The sequence below is a fragment of the Lynx rufus genome, unplaced genomic scaffold (genome assembly GCF_022079265.1).
Source record: "Lynx rufus isolate CCGP_SWC_20201006 ecotype Redwood Valley unplaced genomic scaffold, mLynRuf1.p SCAF_1, whole genome shotgun sequence".
NCBI lineage: Eukaryota > Metazoa > Chordata > Mammalia > Carnivora > Felidae > Lynx > Lynx rufus.
The window spans coordinates 6306089-6315832 of NW_025814823.1; the positions used below are offsets into that span (position 1 = coordinate 6306089).

At 41.3% G+C, this 9744-nt stretch overlaps 1 non-coding gene across 1 annotated transcript; it reads right to left on the reverse strand.

The window, feature by feature from the left end:
* Positions 1 to 8871: 8871 nt before the first annotated feature.
* LOC124522990 (U6 spliceosomal RNA) lies at positions 8872 to 8978 on the reverse strand. The gene has a single exon (XR_006964888.1). It is a non-coding gene; the product is annotated as a U6 spliceosomal RNA (small nuclear RNA).
* Positions 8979 to 9744: the final 766 nt, after the last annotated feature.

Genomic DNA, 9744 nt, shown 5'->3' on the forward strand with positions numbered 1-9744 from the left:
AAAAAAAAAAAAAAAAAAAAAAGTAGTAGTAAGTAGTAGTAGTAAGGTGTCTAAGCTAGAGAAAGGGGAAGGATACTGATGATTGATTATAAGTAAGTTATTTAATTATAATCCTTATTTTTTTTTTGCTTGCCTTTTATTGGGTCATTTCGGGTGGTAGACAAATGAAATTCAAATATTTCAGTGTTCCATGGATTAAATAAGTGAGTAATCTGGGTCTGGACAAGTGTCGAATTGAAGTGCCAATGACAGAAAATAAGGTTGAAAATAATATTTCTCCTCTACTGAGGAGACATTTCTGTTTGGGTTATTTTGCACATATAACATAATCTCACATATATTGTCTCCTTGCCTGTTATACCATTATTTATGTATGTATTTTTGGTCTCTCTGAATTTCTGATAAAAACAAAGGAAAAAAAGAAAAATGTAGACCATCTTGCAGTTCCCCCTCCGACCTCCCGTGCAGTGATGTATAGACATGATATGTACCCTTGCAGTGACCCTTTTCTACCGGGGGTGACATTCCTCATGGTTAGTGTGAACCCTGATTATGCATGGTCATCAGAAATGAATGAACCGGTAACGCAAAGGAATGGATGAATCCAGAAAAAATGAACCACATCATGCTGAAAAACAGACGATTTCCAGACTGACTGCGTTTCTGAAACCTCAGATGTCGAACATTGGAGATGCCTGCATTTCCAGGAATTTCTTACTGTGTATTTTTGGCTTTCTAGTATATAAGATTTCATTAAAAAATAGCCTCTTAAACTTTTCCTTTTAGAAGAGTATTGGGGCAGATCCATTAATATGAATGTGTCTAGAAGTGGGCTTTTTCAGAGGTTCTGTAGCATGACATGGGTTAAAAGTATGTGCACTTTCCATTTCTGTCAGGAACATTGGAAAGAATCTCCGTGAATGGAGTTACTCTCTCAATGGGTTTTGTATAAAACTGGCCAAGCATTAGATTCATATTCTTTCATAGGTCCAATTAGCATTCAAGTATTATTTCTGAAGTGTTGGATTTAATATATTTTAGAGCTTCTTGACCCTCGCCCCCCAACTTTCTCCCTCCCCCCCCCAATTTTCTAATTACAGCCTCAAATTATTTCTAGTAATTTTTAGAATTTCTTTTCTTGATGATGGCATTTGTTTTTCCGGCAGTGATGGTTAATGAAACCCTTCCTTCTCTGGAGGAATGGAATATGATTTCCTAAATTGAGCAGAATTTGATTTATCCTAGTCTTCTGATTGAAGTGCTAAAATAAATCAGAAGATTCAGCAAATTTAATTTGAAGTTCCCTGAATTTTTGAAGTGGTAGGCATACGAATGATTAACTAGAGAAAGCAAATTTTTGGAAAGTTGAATGAATAGAAGCCCAGAGTGCTTTGAGTTGACCAGAGCATTTTGATCGGTTTCCCTTCCCTTTCCCCCAAATGCAGAAATGATAAATGCTACATTTTAAGGTTATATTTTACTGCTTTCTTTCTGGTTCTAGAGTACCGAAGTTAATCTAGCATAGTTTTGTAACTTTTTTCAGGCACTGTTATTTTCTTGCTGCTGTATGTAAGTTTCTTCGGTTAGCTTCAGTTTTCTTAATTTGTTGTTTTTCCTTCCCAGTGAGGTTTCCTACATGTATGTATACATTTAATAGCTTTATCATCCAGAGTTTCACTTTGGCTGGTAATTGTTCCTTTGGGAAGGAAAGTAAGGGGGAAACTTCATAAATTCATATTGTGATAGAGGAAGCAGTAGGACACGAGTTAGCTGTAAATGTCAGAGAAGGACGGGGAGTAGTCACGAGTGACAAGTTAGCGTGGAGAAATCAGTCGGTACCCTTCCGCTCTCATTCCAAACAGACTCATTCCCTTTGCAGCTGCTTGGTGTTCTAATGAGAAGTTACTGTTAACCTAAAAGAATTAAAACAGCCAATTATTCTACCAGCAAAATGGGTTTATCCGGGGATAGTGGAGAACTGCAGTCTGAGACGTGCAATCTGTGGCAGGCCAGTCCCCCAGACGAAGGAGAGGAATGTTAATTTATTGAGAAGGAGGAGGAAGTTGGGAGGGGTTGTTGGGAACAGAAAGCCCCTCGGAGAGAAGCAAGAGTTCAGGGTGACAACGGTTTCTCTTTGGCTGACTTGCAGGGGTAGCACATTCCTCGTAGGAGATGCGGTGTCCCATCTTTTCCCGTTGGGACCTGTAATTGACACTGCTTCCTGTAATTGATGTTGAGTGGGCCAGGCTCCCCTTTCTGGTCTCCCTGGTCCTTTTTAGTGAGGTTTTCCTTCGCTCATTTTCACATTACAGAACCACTGCTCTTGTGGGTAAGGGGTCCCAAGTTGTCATGTTTTCAGTGGAAGATAATCAGAGTTTCTTGGCTTTTTGTTTTTAATTATCTTGTACTAGAGATTCTTTGACAGTCGTTTGCTACAAACTGGGCTTTGGTTTCGGAAGAACACAGGGGGGCTGTTTGGGATATTGAGGAGGAAGGGATATGTACTGGTACTTTGGGATAGGATGTTAGCAGGTGTGGATTGAAATATGTTTGCTTTCGGGACTTCGAATCAGGAGTAAAGGCAGTTTCTGTGAGTGTTTGGCAGGTTTGTGGCTGTAGACACTGAGTTCTTTAGTATCTCAGATTTCCCTTTGCAAGTCCTTCGACCAAATTTGTTTCACCTGTAGCGGATGTACAGGGTTTAGGGGCTGCCTTCCTCACTTGTTTCATTTCTAGCTCACGTGATGCTTCTAGTCTTTTTTTTTTTTAACTGACTTCCATCATCTGTTGTCTTTTTGAACAGGGGGATGTACATAAACGCAATCATGTATAGATGGTTCCTGACTAGACCTACCCCTTTGTAGGTTTCAGGCTCGGGACTGATGACTGATGGCCTCTGAGACCGGCTGAGACAGAATCGCAAGCCAGTGGGGCAGGGGCTCTGGGGGCAGACTCATTGGGTTCAAATCTTGGCTTTGCCATTTCTTAGCAGCGTGGTTTCTGGGGCACTTGCCAACTTCGGGGAGCCTTGCTCTTCTCATCTATAAAACAGTAACTACCCCATAGAGTTGTAAGGAGTAAAGGAGAGCGTGTAAATAATAAATAAAGGGTTGAGAGTGATGTACCAAGAATAGAAACCTGCCCGGCAGCCGGCAGAATAGAGGATGACAGAAAGAGTAAGAACATTCTTGAGAAAGTTTCAGACCTGCGTGTGCAGCATTGACCACACTTTTGAAGAGAGGGACACAACCACCTAGGTGTCCTTTTTAGCTATTAGAAGTAATAGGGGAGAATTATGAGGGGATAATTTGTCAACCAGAAAGGTGATGGATGTTTAGAACAGGGCAGGAGGAAATTAACGCCGACTTAGTGATTTGGGGTCTTGGTGCGAAGAGAGTGACAACTGCGGTGTTGTGGTTTGGGCGGAGTTAGTGTGGATAACTTGTCACCAGTTCTCGTAAGACTGCATGCTTGTCTAGTGATTTATGGTGTTAAGGGTCTTTACGATCCGGTGGAATTTGATGAGTACACTCAGAAGGTAGCTTATTGTTCAGATGATTCTCGTTTGCATGGGGGCAAGTTCCAGAGGCACTGGGGAGCAAGCAAGGATGAGAAAAAGTCCAGCGATTTTCCTTCGATGGGCGAGAGAGAAAGATTCACATGGTCAGTGAGTGAATGCACCAGGCCTGTAGAGAATTCCTGATATGAGCGCGGGGCTCTTTCTCCTAGAGATCGGGGTGGTGGGCTGGCTGTCTGTGCCCAAAATGGGAGCACTGAAAGATACAGAATAGTTCACAGAGGAGGTGAGGTGGAAGTTGGACCCCAGGGGTCCTTCAACCCAAGTGGGAACTGTCTTCTGCTGGATGGTATCTTCGTAGAAAATTCCTTACCCTATTAAAAAAAAATGTTTACTTTTTAAATTACTAATTTGATTATAGTCTTTGTTTTTGTTGTTTCTTTAGACGGTTTCTCAGAAGAGTGTCCCCCTTGAACACATGGTACCGTGGGATTGGGACTATGTTTTTTTCATTTGTTAATTCATTTAAAAAAAAAATTTTTTTTTAATGTTTGTTTATTTCTGACAGAGAGAGCGACAGAGCATGAGTGCGGGAGGGGCAGAGAGGGAGGGCGACACAGAATCCGAAGCTCCAGGCTCCGAGCTGTGAGCACGGAGCCCCACGCGGGGCTCGAACTCATGGACGGTGAGATCATGACCTGAACCGAAGTTGGACGCTCAACCGACTGAGCCACCCAGGCGCCCCTAATTAATTCATTAAAAAAAAAAAAATTTCTTAATAATTTTTGAATGTGCCCGATGTTTTTATTTTTCTTTATTTTGCTTGTTTTACTTCAGGTTTTTTAATTCCACGTATGAATGAGAACATATCGTATTTGTCTTTCTCTGACTGACTTATTTTGCTTCTGCTCTCTAGCTCCATCCATGTTGTTGCCCATGGCAAAATTTCCTTCTTTTCGCGGTTGAGTAATATTCCATCACGTGCACACACACATACACACACACACACCCCACTTCGTCTTTATCCATTCAGCTATCGAGGGACACTTGGGATGCTTCCATAATTTGGCTACTACAAATAATGTTGCAATAAACATAGGGGTGCATGTATCTCTTTGAATTAGTGTTTTTGTATTTTTTTGGTAAATACCCAATAGTGCAATTGCTGGGTCCTAGGGTAGTTCTATTTTGATTTTTTTGAGGAACCTCCATAGTGTTTTCCACAATGGCTGTTTGTGTTCCCACCAACAGGGCCCGAGGGTTCCTTTTTTTCTACATCCTCACCAACACCTTTTGTTTCTTGTGTTGTTGATTTTAGGCAGTCTGGCAGGTGTGAGGTGATACCTCTTTGTAGTTTTGATTTGCATTTCCTTGAAGATGAGTGATGTTGAGCATCTTTTCGTGTGTCTGTTGGCCATCTGGATGTCTTCTTTGTGGAAGTGTCCATATCTTCTGCCCATTTTTTTTTTAATTTTTTTTTAACGTTTATTTATTTTTGAGACAGAGAGAGACAGAGCATGAATGGGGGAGGGTCAGAGAGAGGGAGACACAGAATCTGAAACAGGCTCCAGGCTCTGAGCTGTCAGCACAGAGCCCGACGCGGGGGCTCGAACTCACGGACCGCGAGATCATGACCTGAGCTGAAGTCGGCCGCTTAACCAACTGAGCCACCCAGGCGCCCCCTCTTCTGCCCATTTTTTAATTGCATTATTTGGGGATTTTTGGGTGTTGAGTTGTATCAGTTCTTTATGTATTTTGTATGTTAACCCTTTGTTGGATATGTCATTGCAAATATCTTTCCCATTCTGTAGGTTCCCTTTTAGTTTTGTTGGTTGACTGCTGTGCAGAATCTTTTTATTTTTTTGATGTACTCCCAATAGTTTATTTCTGCTTTTATTTTCCTTGCCTCAGGATACATGTCTAGAAAAATGTTGCCATGGCTGATGTCAGAGAAATTATTGCCTGTGCTCTCTTCAAGGATTGTGATGGTTTCAGGTCTCACATTTAGGTCTTTAATCCATTTTGAGTTTATTTTTGTATATGGTGAAAGAAAGGGGTCCAGTTTCATTCTGTTTCATTTGGCTGTCCGGTTTTCCCAGCACCATTTGTTGAGGAGACTTTTCCCATTTGATACTCATTCCTCTTTTGTAGAAGATTAATTGACCATATAGTTGTGGTTTTATTTCTGGATTTTCTGTTTTATTCCATTGATCTGGGTGTCTGTTTTTATGCCAGCACCATACTGTTTTAATTATTACCACTTTGTAATATAACTTGAAATCTGGAATTGTGATAGCACCATATGTTTTTCAAGATTTCTTTGGCTATTTAAGGTCTTTTGTGATTCTGTACGAGTTTTAGGATTGTGTGTTCTTGTTCTGTGAAAAGTACTGTTGGTATTTTGATAGGGATCCCATTAAACGTGTAGATTGCTTTGGGTGGTATAGACATTTTAACAGCATTTGTTCCAATGGTTTGGACTAACTTTGCATTCCCCTTTTGTATTACATTTATACAGTATCCCCTTTGCTCTTTAAAGCTTTGACAGCCTTTTGAAGCTACTGTAGCTTTGTTGTAGTTTGCTTTTGTCATTAGGAGGGTGTGTAAAAACCAGGTCTCTCTCTCCAAAGAGCCAGATAGTAATAGGAGTCAGGGGTGTAGGTCGACACTTGCGTACCCTGGAAAGGTTGGGAGTGCAGGAGGGAAAAGGCTCACCGGAAATTTGGTGTACTCAAAACGGTCCTGAAAACTCAATTTCAGTAAAGTACATTTTGGGCTCAGTGCATTGAATCTGTGACCTCCTGTAAGATCCTGCATTTTTGCCTAATGTTTACTTAAGTCTCTGACTTTTAAGAGGTACCCCTCCCGCTCTCCTACCAGGCTCAAGCCCTCCCCAGAAGATACTCACTTGGTTTTGCAGGATTATGGAGATCCAGCAAAAGTAACAAAGGCACTTCCTTTTTTAGGTGCCTTTCTTTCTCTGGCCTCATAGCTTAGTTACTTATTTGCACGGGACCCCTAAGTTAGAATGCTGGTGTTTTTTTTCTGTTGCTTTCTCTTGAGGGCTAATGATTTCTGCTGGAATGCAAATGAAGCATCTCAAATTTTCCAGATCTTTACTGTGAAAAATCCTGGACTGTGGCAAATGAGAATATTTTATTAATTCCTGGAAATACTTGCTAAGAATACTTCTCTAGAGTGCTTATTTGTAGAGTAAAAACTGTGACTTCAATTTCCGTTACCATGCAGTGAACATAATTTTTGTGAAACAGTGGCTGTAAGGATCTAGAATTAACACTATATGGCTTGTGTTCACCAAATCTGTATTTGATACATTCAGTGCAGTATTGCGAGTTCTGGCTGTTTAACCAGCGGAATTATTCATTACGGAAGTCGATTTTTTTTTTAATTTTTTTTTTAACGTTTATTTATTTTTGAGACAGAGAGAGACAGAGCATGAACGGGGGAGGGTCAGAGAGAGGGAGACACAGAATCTGAAACAGGCTCCGGGCTCTGAGCTCAAACTCACGGACCGTGAGATCATGACCTGAGCCGAAGTCGGCCACTTAACCGACTGAGCTGCCCAGGCGCCCCTACAGAAGTTGATTACGGACAGCTTATCGGAGTTGACTTACAGTTTCATTCATTGTTTTTCATAATTAACCAGGTAAGACGATGACAAATAAGTCAGTCATTTTCTTTTTAATTAAAATAAGGAACTTACAAACGATTCTTCGGTTTTATGTTCCGTTATGTAGAGAAGTTCACAGGCAGCCAGGACATGGGGTAATTATTCAGGAATTTCATTTGCTAGTATTTGTGTGGTGAAGGTACAGAGGGGAATGAGAGGTTTTACAATGTCTTTGCCAAGTCATAATTGCCTTGTAAAGGACCTTACAGAAATTCCTAACTGTTTCTGAGCCTTTTAAGCGAAGAAACGGAAAGTTAGTACTCCTTCGATAGTTGTGGTAGGGTGGCTCATGCTAGCTGGCCGAAGGAGTGGAGGGATGCCACTATCCCCTACTCTGGGAGAAGAGAGGAGTGTTGGTGACAAAGCCCTTCCTCCCAATTGGAGCTTTCTTGTTAAAGTACATAATATAATTCTCCTAGGCAATAGTGCGGGAAGCAAAAAAGGGAAGAGGAACTTAAAAAAAAAGGACTGAAGTGAGTTAGCACATGATTTGTAGTAAGTAGTATCTCTAGGTCAGCAAGGAAGACTGAATGAATGGGTAAGAAACTGGGAGATCCGGATACCAGAAATGGATAAAGGGGAGAAAGCGCATGGAAATAAACACAGTATGGTTTTGGGATCAAGGTGATACTGGACTAATGATCTGAATTTACATAGCAGCTGTTCTGCTACCCTGCAGGAAGATACCTCACCCAGCTGACAGGCTCTGACTATAGTGCCTTCGGGTTTTGAGCCGAGTCACTTGGGTATACCCATAAACTAGTTTAAAAAAAACGACATGGTTGATTAGGATTTGCTTCTAGTAATAAGTTAGAGAGGGGTACTTTTGCTTCATCGGGCAGTCACCCGGGGAGATTTGAGATGGAAACATAATGTATGTTACTGCTCTTGGTGAGCAGATAACCCTTTCTTCATGGTCTGACTAGTAAGCTGGTTCCTGGAAGGCAGAAGACTGGTTCTTTTTCATCTCAGAGTTTGACATACCACCTTACATATAGTAGGAGCTCAGTTAATCTCTGTTGATGCTATACATTTGGTAAGCATTCACTGTTGAACCTGCATGTTGCCCGTCTGGCCACATACCCCAGAGCAAGATTATTCTGGGAAAACTGTTAACCTCGTATTGCTTTACTGTGTGTGCGTTTTGTTGAAATTAAGCTGTGACCTGAAGATGCCTTACGAAAGACATTGCCTTATTGTAGGTTGGATAGTTTCTAACACGAGTGGAGGATAGTAGCTGTGGGTGGTGCTGTAGAAATCTCAGGTCAGGGGCCTAGGCAAGTTTGAGATTCTCACCGTGCATTCTGTTGGATTTGATTTTTTTTTTTTTTTTGTATTGTTTTAAAACCCCTAGCAACTTGGGATCGTAGGAAAGACAGAAAGAGTGCTGTACTTGGCATGGCATAGAACCTGGGTTTTGTGCTGGTTGGACTTGTGCTTGGACTTCATGCCTAATCTTGACCTTGTCCATGAAGTTTTCTGTAAGGAAGCCATGTTTTATGTTTCTTTCTTTCTTTCTTTTTTTAATATATGAAATTTATTGTCAAATTGGTTTCCATACAACACCCAGTGCTCATCCCAAAAGATGCCCTCTTCAATACCCATCACCCACCCTCCCCTCCCTCCCATCCCCCATCAACCCTCAGTTTGTTCTCAGTTTTTAAAAAATACGGAACGCTTCACGAATTTGTGTGTCATCCTTGCACAGGGGCCATGCTAATCTTCTCTGTACCGTTCCAATTTTAGTATATGTGCTGCCAAAGTGAGCACCATGTTTTGTGTTTCAAGTAGTTTCATGTTTGGCTTCTGTTGTTTTTCAGCCATTCTTTGAAAGACCTTCTCCACTACCAGATTGTTAGAAAAAGATCCTTTTGTGTTTCTTCTAGTCCTTTAGTGGCTTCATGCTGTATATTTTTGCTGCATTTAGAGCTTTGTGTAGTATATGGGCAAGGTAAGGACTCAGTTTGGGATCCCCACCCCCCCCTTACTGTGTACTCATTTAATTAATAGTCTTTACCCCAGTGATTTGAAATGCCACCTCCATTTTATACTGAGTTCCTTGGTATATTCATTAGTTCCTGCACTTTCTAATCTGTTCAGTTATTAGGTTTATTTCCTCAGATGTCAGCACCACACTGTTTTAACTATTGTAGCTTTATAATGTTTCAGTAGTCTATAGGGATGGCCCCTACCCCCTACTCTTTAGTCTTTTTCAGAAGTGCCTTGTCTATTTTTGCTTGATTTTCTACAAGAACTTTAAAATCGCCTTGTCTAGCCCCTAAGGGAATCGCTGGGGGTGCTGGAAAGCAAACCTTCCTCTGCCTCTGTGATGAATGATCCTGGATTCTGAGAGCCCCATCTGCATTGTAAATCTGGAGACTTGGTTTCAGACTTCGTTCTGACGTTCACTGGTGCTGCAGTGAAAAATTAGATTTGTGTTTTACAGCTTTGCAGATGTGTACAGGTGCTTTTAAAGAATTACTGTGGGGGCGCCTGGGTGGCTCAGTCAGTTAAGCGTCCGACTTTGGCTCAGGTC